The 12,224-nt window shown below is 42.2% G+C and overlaps 1 protein-coding gene across 3 annotated transcripts in view; it reads right to left on the bottom strand.

Annotated features, from left to right (window-relative positions):
- STARD13 (StAR related lipid transfer domain containing 13) overlaps positions 1-12,224 on the bottom strand; it is a 297,319-nt gene that overhangs the window by 124,245 nt on the left and 160,850 nt on the right. The gene's annotated exons all lie outside the window — the stretch shown is intronic.

Below are 12,224 nucleotides of genomic sequence, written 5' to 3'. Positions count from 1 at the left end.
CAAAGCTGTTTTTATTATGAGGGTTTCAGGTCTTTCCTGTGTTTTGAATCCTGTCATGGAGAGCAAGACATTTAAAAGCAGAACTTCAGGGCCTAAAAGTATTAATGTTTTATGTTTGAATGCAGATGTATGACTGAAAGCTCAACCAATCCCAGGGGTACTCCAGATGCTTTCCCACACCCCTGCAGCATGGGGGCTGCCAGCATCTGAACTGGGGCTAAAAGAAAAGAGATCAGGTGACTTCCATATGGCTGAAAAGTGGGATGGAGAAAGCACTGCACTGGAGAGCTGTCCAGTTGAAAATCCTGATCCTGAGGTGTTCTGAAGGCAAGTCAGCTCCTGTGTGAACTTCTTGAGTTTTAAAAAATGAACGTGGCTAAGCAAGGCATGAAGGTCAGGCTTACAGGCACCTTTGATAAACTTCCAGCCAAGAAAACAGGCTTCTGAACAGTGTGCTACATCACTTTGGTTCTGGTGCCCTATTGCCAGCACCACAGGATTATGCATTTGCATGTTAAGACTCACATGTTCAGGGGATGGTCCCAGTACAAAACGTACCTCCTGATTATAAAAGCATTAGGGTCCTGGCCAGACTACTCCCATAAACCTCTGCTTTAATACAAGAAGCATATTAGAAGTGGTACACAAGGTTTGTGCAACAAGAATATATTTAGAGGTATAACATCATCAAGGCAAATTTATAGCAATAAGGATGTGTGTAAAAAGCCAAGAAGATGAGGGTCATGGCAAGGCAGTTGAAGCAGTGCCGCTCTTGGAGGACCTCAGGGATGTCAAATCAATAAAATAAGCAGCAACAAATCCACAAGATGAAACAGGCTGCATCAGGGTCCTAAAGGAGCTCAGATGTAAAACGATTGTGCTGTCACCCTGAGGTTCGGCTCAGGAGTGGAAATTAGTGATATGGTTTTCACACAGGGCCTTCCTGGGAATCTGGGGTGGAAGAACTTGAAGAAACTGTAAAAAGAACAGAATTGCTAACTGCCAATAATTTGATACAAGGCAGAAAATTCAGCACTTTTTGTAGCGTTAAGTCAAGGCCAAAATTTGTGGAGAGATTTTAAAACAATTCAGTTGTTCTCCTGGCTTTTGATTTTGCAAAAGGCTCCACCAGGAGAACCCACTAAGAAGAGATCATAAAGAAGCTCAGCAATCAGGGACAGAAAGGAAACAGCCACTTGTGGCTCAATGGCTGTTTAAAGAAGGAAACAAAGGTGGCAATAAATATGTCTTTGTACAGCGGTGCAATGTTCCAGCAGACTCCTCCAGAAACTGCAAAGCACTGGAACAATGTCTGTCCAATATCCATACGTCCACCATCCATGCATCCATTATCCACACATTCATTATTCACACATCTATATAGGAATTTCTAAAGGGACTAAGTTGAGAGGTGGCAAAATGCTCAATCAGTCTGGAAGTCAAATCAGAAACTAGTTGGAAGCAGTGAAGGTTCTTATGATATTGATTAAGAAGGCATTAAAACTGCAGCTTTTAAGTGCTGATAAATGTACCAGGGAAAAACATCCTACAGGTACACAATGCACAGCATGTAATGATGGAATTTAACAGAGCTATTATCACTGAGGAAATAGATTTTGGACAGGTTTATGAAAATTCAATACAAGTGCTCAGCAGGAAGCAAAAAAGCAAAGAGGATTTTAAGATTTTTAGAAAAGTAATTGAGAGCAAAACAATAAACGTCATTACACTATTATGAAGGTCTGCCCACAGCTTGGTAATTCTGTGATCTCTTCTTGTAGTGAATGAAGCAGGAAACATAAAGCAAAACGTTCGTGGGGCAGATTCAAAGGAAATGAACAGAATTTCTTTCAGCTGAAAAATTGTTCTTTAATATTTCTTTATTTTATGCAAAGCAGAAGTCAGTGTGAGGGAATGCTGCAGCTGCCAGAAGATGGAAGACTTCAAAAAGACATCAGGTAAATTCCTGCAAGAAGCCAACAGGGGCTGTTCCACACAGAACTCCAGCTGAAGGCTCAGGAGGTCCTTGAACCACAGTAACAGGGGTTGGACACATAGCACACACAGTGTTGCTGCACGCTTAGCCTACCATTACGTTTTTCCCAAAATAGCTGTGACTGCCCACTAACTGCACTGCTACTTCATAAATGCATCAGAATAAGCACTGCTGCGGTCTGTGGCTGCAGGATGGCCCGGCCATCACTGTTCTATGCCCTCTTGTCCCATCTGCTTGTGCCATGCCACTTGGTGTCCTTGTGCCGTGCCACTCGGTGTCCCTGTGCCATGCCCATCAGTGTCCTTGTACTGTCCCACTCGGTGTCTCTGTGCAATTCCAGTCAGTGTCCCTGTGCCTTGTTGCTCGATGTCCTTGTGCTACACCATTTGTACCATGCCCATTGGCGTCCCTCTGCCATGCCTGCTGGCCACTGTGCAGTGTCAGGGATGTGACCTCCTTGTCCCCTTGACTCTCCCATGAGGCTGGAGGGCATGGGATGCTCCTGGGCTCATGCAAGCAGGTGATTGTCCATGTCTGGCTACTAATTTAGGCATTATGGTTTCACTCCTACTCACTTTTAAACATCCTATTTTTTCTTAGTCAAACCACACCAGTCTGTGAATACAGGCTAAGGCTTCACTGGCCTTAGCTGATCTCTTCATGTGCCTACCTGAGGTCTAAATCAAGCCAAGAATAGCCAGAATCCCATAGTGCAAAGTCCCTAGAGATGGTATTTCTCAACAGTAAATAAAAATAATAATAATAAAGCTGGATAATAAAGAGAATTCAAAAGAGAGGTCAAGAGAGAGGAAGACATGTCAGGTGACAGGCTTCTTTCAGTGCATTTGGTAGCATTGTCAGGGGAATGAGCTACAAATAGTCTCCATACCCTCAGTGTAATTCCATTCACTAAACCCACACACAGGACAAATTCCTAAAACCAAACCCACAGGAACCATGTGAACATATTTAAGCAGTGGTGGGCTAGCACACATCCTATCTTCCCAACTCACTAACAAAGGGTTTGGATAACACAGTGATAACGTAAGAAAGTGTTTAGATAAACTTAGTTTCTTATGTTATCCAAATACGCTGCAAATCCCTACACAGCCCTACTGCTGGTGTCACTGAACTGTAGGCAAACATTCCTATGGCAGCACAAGGCTCGTGCCTGCACCAACTTCATGGGAGGCCTCCGATATTTATTTTCCTTTCAACAGGAGTCCAGGATCACAGGGTGACAAAAGAGGAAAGTTGCACATTTTGAACTGGTCTTGAGATTTTTTCTGTGTGCGTCTGTGCTGGAGAGGGAATGCTCTCAAGTTAAGTTTTGACCCCCAAAAAACCAACAGTGCAATAAAACCTAAAAACACAACGCGTAACAAAATAGCACCTGGCAACGCTATTTCAAACACAGCAGCATGGGACTGCTGCATGGGAACATGGAGGTTATTCTGGCCAGAAATGCCGAATATTTATTATACGACTTCACTCTGGGGTCCATTGAGGAAGGCTGACCTGTGGGTGAGGGCCAGGGCTGCCTGGCTATGGCCTGTTGTGCGGGAAGTTGTATAGCCTGTTTCTGCACCAATTTCCTAATCAATAACAGTAATTACGGTATTATACGTTTTTTGTTGTTGTTGTTGTTGTTGTTTTTAAAGGAAATGCAAGTTTGTAAGCAGTTTCATTTTCCTTATAAGCAATAAAAATGAGTTCCTGACAGATGAGATACTTATTGCCTAAACCTGGACCAGGCTTTCCTAATACACCTTTAGAGACACGCTATCAGGTATTACAAACCCTGCGTAACAAAGATGTTGTGTTTGTACATGTGGTTCTACAAAGCAAACACACAACCGAAGGTTCAGGTCCTGGCTCTACTGCCATGTACTGGCTGAGGTGGCTCTGCAGAATGCACATAAAGCATGCTGCTGACTACCAGTTAAAACAGCTCCTTTTTTCCTACAATCCCCAAACCATTATGACCAAGAGAGCCATGAAGCATAGTAAAGCCATTGCTTTGCTGGTTGCTTCTGTGGAGATCCAGGAAAACTGCAGACTACCTGATGAATAGAAAGGTAAGGTAGAAAGTAATAGGGATGAGAGGTGAATTTGGTCACTGGTCCCAATTATGATGCTGCAACTGTGACCAAAGCACACAGTATCTGCTGGCTGCAGACTTTTTGCCATCGTGGTGCCCATTCAGTATCTTCACAAATACAGGAGGTAGAATAAATATGGGGCATGCACGTATCTCCTATCCCTCACCCAAAGACAGAAATTAGCATCATCTAAATCTCTGCAGTATATTAGTTGTGCTGTTATGTCTGTAACAGAATTCATGCTCCTTTTGGCTTTTAATCCCTAATTATTATTTTTTAATATCAGAAGCTCTCATGGGTTTCAAACAGTTATAAGGTTGTGGCTTTGATTGTTGGTTTAGTTTTCTTTTTTTTTTTGCTAAAAAGAAAAGTAATCCCTGGCAGCCTTTCCACAATAAGCCAGCAGTGGAACAGCTTACAACATAAACAGATATTCATGAATTGCACAAGTGAACTGTTCAAAATTTTCTCTGTCCCTGCAGCCAACTGCTCTGTGCACAACTCAAGCTTTCCATTCCTGGAACCTGTACTTCTTCCTTGCACTTTCTTTTTTCCACTCGCAGTTTGCAATGCATTGTATAGACACCGCAAAGCTCATTTATCTCGCTGGATAGAGTCATCCTGGCCAACAAGCTGCAGGTGTTGTTTTTTTTCTTCCAGGGTGGGAGCCTGCCAAGTAGCTGGAGCCATGAAGAGGAAAGGGCTTTGCCCAGCTCCCTTGCCAGCCACCACACTGCTTCTCCTGAGAGTGAGCACGTAGCCTGCTCCCCTCCTTCCCCTCTTGCCTTTGGGAAATGCTTTTGGTGAGTGGGAAGGATGGGAGGGAGCTCAGAACCCGACGCACTGCAGCAATGCAAATCACACAAACTGCCCTCCAGCAGACGTTCCCTCATCTCCCCCCCAACCCTGTCCGTGTCAGCCGTGCTGCCTTGGAGCACATTCCCTTTCCCACCTCTCCCCTAACCCTATGCCCACTGCACATCCTCCCCCCTCCAGCAACAACTCACCAAAGCCTCTCCTCTGCTGATTCCCCCGCTGCTCAAAATAGGCAGACCAAGAGAGCTGGTTGATAAGCTCCATACCAGCACTGAATTTCTCTTTACTATCTCGATTCCAGTGTGATGAAAATCTTGCCGTCTGCCCTTTGTTTATGCTGGCATCCTATCAAGTCCCTCTACCAGGCTTCCTCCTTGTCCCACATTCTGAACATACAGCTCTCTTTCAAATCAACCCCATCGTGTTCCTCATTTGTTGTTGTCTACTTAAGGTGTTGCTCCATGTTTATGGAATGTAGTTTTACTGGAAAAATTCCTTGGCCAAAACCTTCAAAAGGAACTACTCATCTTGGGTCGATTTTCCATGACACTCACAAAGCTTTGGCTTTCTGGGAGTGTTGGTTTCCTCTGTGTGAACATAAGCCCTCTTTGAAGTACCTCAAATTGGGCAACCAGAAATTGCAGAACTGAAGTTGCACCTGACCTTTGGAAAAGGTTGATTCTGTTTGCATTTGCTTAATTAGATCTTGACAGGTAAGTGCTGTATTGCTCTATAAGGACATGAAATTAAGGCAAAACTGGAACCTGAAGGGCTATTCTGCTGTGGAAGTCTTTTACACCAAACCAGAAATCGCTGATCATTCGACAGTCATCAGGATTTGCGCTGGCATAGATCAGAACTGCATCTGAAGCTCTGCCTATGTATGGTACACACAGATTGCAAAAGATTGAACCAGCGATTCCCAGACTTCAGGCTTTATTTTTCCCCCTTTTATGCCCTGTGGAACTTATGACAAATAACGCACTCACTGTTTCATAAATATGTTACTAAACAGCATGGGTTGTACAATAAAGGAAAACCAAACGGCATTCTGAGCATTTTGCATTCAAGTCACCAATAAACCCATATTGCTTTTAAAATAAACTTTTTTCCTACTTTGCTCAGTCTAGTGAAAGTCCATGTGACAGGGAGGCACCTCTGAATGACTGGGAAATAATTTGTAAAAACAGCAATTGTGATGTGAAGGATTACACGTTCCCAAAAGACTGAACGGGAAACAGGCTCTGAATCCCACAGTCTAGGTGCAGCTTGGCTAGGAAGTGCTCAGTCACATCATAAACCTCCCTCTGACTTTGTTCCTAATTGGCAGCCTCGTTAACAACATCAGCAGAGAACTATTTTCTGAAACCTGCAAGCTAGGAGCTCGTGCTATAAACTTGTCATAGCCTCACTCTAGAAGAGCCCACTGGTAGTGCCTGTGAAAACCAGGACACCTGGCTAAATTTCTTCAGTGTTCATGTATCACCAATTTCCTCATCAAATGCACTCAGGTGGCAGCTGAGTTGGCTTTCTCCCACTTGTAGCTGCTGCAGACACATCTTTGGTGCTGTCACTTGGCCAGGACCCTGGAGGGCAACAAGCAGCACCAAGAGCAATTTGCCTCCTCCGTCTCCGACAGCTGTTTCAGGATGACATGTCCTGCCTACAGAGGCCCCTATTTCTGTCTTGATTATAAAGGACTCAGCGTGACCTGCTCAGTCCTTGCAGAAGGCATCCCCACCATGCCTGCTGCTTCAAGCCAGGGCAGATGATTCCCATCCCATACGTAACACAACACAGGGCTGCGTCGACAGAGCACAACAGAAAACCTCTCCTCCAGGGACAAAACAATACATAAGTAGAATTGGAAGCACAACAACCTCTCTTGGGTCTGCCTGCCAGTCAGACAGGCATCTTTGTTTCTGCCACTGCACTAGCATGGGCTGCATAAGCAAAGACTCAAAACTGCTAAATGCTAAGGAATACAGAAAAGATTTCAGTACTCGTTCTATAAAAACTACAGTATTCGACAACTTCCTCCTGATTACTTCCTACTTATTGTGTTATTGCTGACTGTTTCTTCCCTTGAAGCCATGTGGACATGTATGTATTACTCAGGCATCTACTGGAAAAAAATAATTGAGAGACAAGATGTCCGGTGTAAAACAATGCTCTCTGTTAAAGGAGTAAGTTGTTAAATAAAAGCATCCACAAATAGAAAGGGCTGTAAAAACAAATAGGGAAAAGCATCTGGTTTGCAACATCTTTGCACTATTTGCAGTAGCTAAATCTGGACCCAATTAATGATCTGTTTATTTTCCAAAATTTCAATAAAATGCCTTGGCAAAAACTTAATCTGTCTCCGGAGAACGCCTTGTTTCCTTCCATATGTTGCCTGATCTGTCACAGCAATAAAACTCTTCCCAGCTTCAAGATCCCTGGCAACTGCACCAACTGATCCTCTCCGTATAAGAGGAGAGAATCGTTCCAGCACTCTAAAAGTCATGATCCTTCCTTAAGAGAGAGCAGCAGGAGTGAGTGCTGTGAGTTGCAGCCTCTGCCATGACCTAATCCCCAGAGATTTACAACAGCTCTGTGCATCCTGGTGTTCCTACCTACAATTCAACCCATCTGTTTTTATAATCCCTCTGAAACTGCTTCTCTGAAATGCTGCTATGCCACAATTAATGTATGTGCCTCGGCTTGGTAATGCTTGTCCTGTTGTCCTTGTTTCAAAAGAAACAGCTTAGGCAGTTTTGTAATTACATATTTTTATGGTTTTGTATAAAACAAAACAGATGTTTCACAGTCAATTTTATTTGGTTGTGTCTTTTGTAACCTAGATTCGGAGATTTATTTGATCTCCATTTGAAGATTAGGTGCAGTAGCCTCCATTCATTATACATCAGCACTGTGGATGTGTGGTACCTTCCAGCTCCTAATGAACTCTTATGCATCCTACTACACTGATTTCATACATAGTATTGTTTAAAAGAAGATGCTGTTAGCTTAGAGGATAAATGGAACAAAACAAAACGCCCAGAGACGTGAACACTTAATGTTGTGCTTAAGTTTACATAGCTGTATATAGCTGCTCTGCTGAATTGAGGCCGTAATCAAATTATCAGCTTTGTTTTGAAATAAAAGCACTTGGAACTTTTAGGGACATAGATAAAGAGCAACTGTAGTTACCAAAATATGCATTTGCCAAGCTGATGTAAAGCTGTCTGGCTTCTGGCTCTTTAGGAACCAATGCTTTCAGGAGTGACGGAGTGGAGCAAGTCAGGGAGATAACAGCTATCCTTAATCAGAACCCAGAGCATTTCTGCTGCTTTGAGAGAACTTGCTCTGTATTTTTGTCAGTACAACTGGCAGAAAAAAATAAAAGTTCAAATCTTTAACTGATAATGAAGCTGTAGGAGATCTTTCAAGGAAGGAAACTGGCAAAAACCCAAACATCTCACCCTGTAGCAGGTAGAGAAGTTCAGGTTAAATATGTCTGATTATGCATATTAATGAAGATTATTGACATTTTGAAAGCTAACTGTGTCTTTTTGGCTGTATAACTTCCCAGTCTGTTCAAAGATAGTTGATGGGCTCAAGGGTAATATGGAGCTTTGAAAATCTCTGCTGAGAAAATTAAGAGAAGATATGGTAAAGGTGGATGAAGTAATAAATAGCGGAGAAAAGAAGAATCAGTTTCATTTTTACTTTCTTATGAGACGAGAAATGCAGTGATGTTCAGTAAAGTATTAAAGCTACAAATTAGTTTAAAAATTGAAGAGGAATGATGTGTGCCAGGCACTGGTTTTATTTGAAAGTACCTGATCCGAGTCATTAGCTACACTGCTGCTCCTCTTCCTGTCAGCTTTCTCTCAATTCCCACCTCCTACAGTAATTGCCCATGTTGTATGATTTTCCTCTATTTCTGCTACTCTGAAGATGTCCATTTTCCTCTACTTCAGACAGTGACATCATCAAATTGAAATTCACTTGTTTTCCAAAACATAAAATGGTGCCAAGCTTTGCTGAAAATCCTAACTTCATTATACCTATGAAAATACCTCCTATTACTTTTATTTACTGTTATAAAAACATTTACTACACCAAACATAACTATTGTCTATTAAAAGCATTTCTTCCTAAGTTTTCATGTGAGTATCAAATACTTATTTAATCCACAGCATTTAAAGTCACTCGCCACTCTTTTGTTTTGCGCCACGAGACAGATAATTCCATATTTGCTCTTGAAGTTGCATTTGCAAGTTGGGATCGCTGCAAAATATTTACAAAAAAGAGTGTGAATAGTTCACAGACTTGTCAGAATCCATCTGTTTGTGTCTATTAATGGGTACATTCCCAGCTGTGGTCTCTCCAATGTCATAAATAAAAAGTTCTTTCTTACTACAAATCCAGTGGCCGAAATCTCCCTGTATAAAATTGATTCATTTCAACGAAATCTGTCCTTATACGTTAAAGAGACCTCTTAAAATGACTGAAACCATGAGATGCCAATCGCATATTCTTTCAGCAGTAAAACGACTCATAAAGGACTCACAGTCTCAAGTAATTTACTACAGCATTATTCTGGATAAGCTATTAAATAGCATGTCATTCAGCTCAGGATGAGTGGGGGTAGTATGGCAGAGAGAGGAGACTCACACTGAAAGTAACTTAAAAACAGTGTGCTGACATGAATGTTCAAGTATCTCTCCTCCATGCAGAGAATCCAAAACAAAGATGTATGCAATGCACTTTGGGAACACCAAAGTATCAGGTGATTCTCAATCTTTAGGAATTCCTTTAGGAACCCTTCCTTACCAGTACTAGGTATAATTATTCAGTATTCTGATGGTAAGAGCAGTGTTTGGACCTCTCTCCCCCAATATTCCCTCACGCCATCTCATTAGAATCATAGAATGGCTTGGGTTGGAAGAGACCCCAAGAAATATTAAGTTCCAACCCTTGTGACACAGGCAAGGCCACCAAGCTCCAGATCTGGTACTAGACCAGGCTGCCCAGGTCTCCATCCAACCTGGCCTTGAACACTTCCAGGGATGGGGCATCCACAACCTCTCTGGGCAGCCTGTTCTAGCACCTCACCACTCGTGTAAAGTAAAGAACTTCTCCCTGACATATAATCTAAACCTTCCCTTATTAAGCTTAAAACCATTCCCCATTATCCTATCACTATTTACTCAAGTAAAAAGTTGATTCCTCTCCTTTTTATAGTCCCCTTTTAAATACTGGAAGGCTTCTACGAGGTCTCCTCGCAGCCTTCTCCTTGATGAACAAGCCCAGCTCCCTCAGCCTGTCTTTGTAGAGGAGGTGCTCTGGCCCTCTGACCACCTTCATGGCCCTCCTCTGGACCCCCTCCAACAGCTTCACATCTTTCCTGTACTGGGGACCCCAGGTGGGGCCTCACGAGCTCCCTTCTTGGAGCTGGCACTCCCAAGAACTTCTTCCAAAACTGCAGTGACGGAAGACTAAAGAAAGACATTTCAAGCTCAGATTCAGACAGATTCACATATAAGAGGGGTTCTGTTGGAACTCTGTGCTGAAGGTATGTTCCCTTTAAGTTTTTTCTATAATAAAACCAACACTACAGTTTTTGTTTCCGCTGTGCTGCTGTGTTGAACAACCTTTGAAGGTTCGGTGTCTTCTGTTTCATCATGAGTACTCTAGCCCCAAAACGGGCTGCTTGACTTCCCAGAGGGAACCAACACAATTCATTTATTTCTAGCAACAGAAAATACCCATTATCCTTGTATCATCTTAGATCTGTAACGTAAAATTAGCAGAGTGTCAATGGAATTTGGAAAGCTATTTTTGAGTTAATGAACTTCAGGGCCACATTTTTAAGTATTTACAGAATTGCCACTAAGGTAGGTGAAATGCCATGTCAGTTTGGGCAATCCTGTAAGTGAACAGGATTCACAAAGCTGCACCTTCAACAAAGCTTGCTTACTTTCACAGGCAAAGCTTAGGATGCCTCTGAGTTCTGTCCTCCGTCTGTAGTCAGGCATATCCCAAACAACAGCACTTTCTTTTGCCCAGTCTTAGTAAAACTAGCTATTGTGCCTAGTATTAGTCAGTGCATACTGCACACACGTACTCCTTGATATTACTGTATGTAAATTACTGCCCTCTACTGGAACGACTGGCAGACTATTTCACGTTAACTTAATTATTGCCTAAATTAATTTGATTGATTTTTTGGAGTTTGGGGTTTTTTGGAACCAAGTACACTAAATTGCAAATGTTCTCGGTCCCATCTTGTACCAAGTGCAGTTACTTGCTTGCTCATTTCTGTATATATTTAATTTCTGCTTGTTTGCTGGATATGCTGCACCAGGATGGTGTGACTGCCAAAATATTTTATTCTTTGATCTGTAAACAGACATGCCAAGGAGTCACTGAAGTGCATCTTTTCAGTGCTCAATGCCAGTCAAGAAGCCTCTTATACTGTCTTACTTTTAAGCCTGTAATAATGAAACCATCACTCAAATTGAAAATAATTGAAAATAACATTTCCCAAACTAATTTTTTAGGAATTATAAGAGAGGTACTACTTCTCCAAAATCCTAAGGGTGACTTAAAAGTATGACGTTTTACAAAACACATCACTTTTGTTGGTTTTCTTCTCCCCAGGCTGAAGATCACATTTTCAAACTTTCCTTTTCAAACCTGCGGTAGAAATAAACTTCACATTTATTGAAAGTAAATTATACCTTCATATGAAAGCTGGGTTTCTCAATGAGTTGTGACTCAAGCTGATAATGTTTTAAAGGAATTGTGATATATACCATTGCAGGAATTGGCCATGCTGTGATGGGAGAATAAAAGAACAAGACAGCACATCTGTCTCCCAAAAACTGAGAAATACAGAATATGGAAAGCCAAACATAAATCAGATAATTGCTCTGTTCTAAGGACTTGCCAGTACTGCTGCAAGTATTACAAACTGTGAATTCATCCAAGTTCTCAGAACCCTTACGACTATTTCTAAAAACGTTAAAATTGTGGACCTATTTTGCATTGGTTTTGTCAGTCAGACAGAAAGTGATGACACAGAACTCCCATCAGAAATGACCCTGTGCTAATTCCTAAACCTGAAAATCTCATCCTGCTGTGGATGTGGTTGGAAAGTAGTAGAGTGGGAATCCCGTTGGCAGAGCCCTGCTGAGCCCAGGAGCTCCCCATGTTGGGGAGCATCTGCTGGCCAGCCAGCAGCAAGGCTGCACTGATGCAAACTACTATGGTGCTCACGTAGCAGCTGAAAGTTTACTGTAGCATAAATGCTCTATATA

The sequence above is a fragment of the Meleagris gallopavo genome, chromosome 1 (genome assembly GCF_905368555.1).
Source record: "Meleagris gallopavo chromosome 1, MGAL_WU_HG_1.1, whole genome shotgun sequence".
Lineage (NCBI taxonomy): Eukaryota > Metazoa > Chordata > Aves > Galliformes > Phasianidae > Meleagris > Meleagris gallopavo.
The sequence above is the reverse complement of the archived record's forward strand: the minus strand, read 5'-3'. Positions and strand labels throughout refer to the sequence as shown.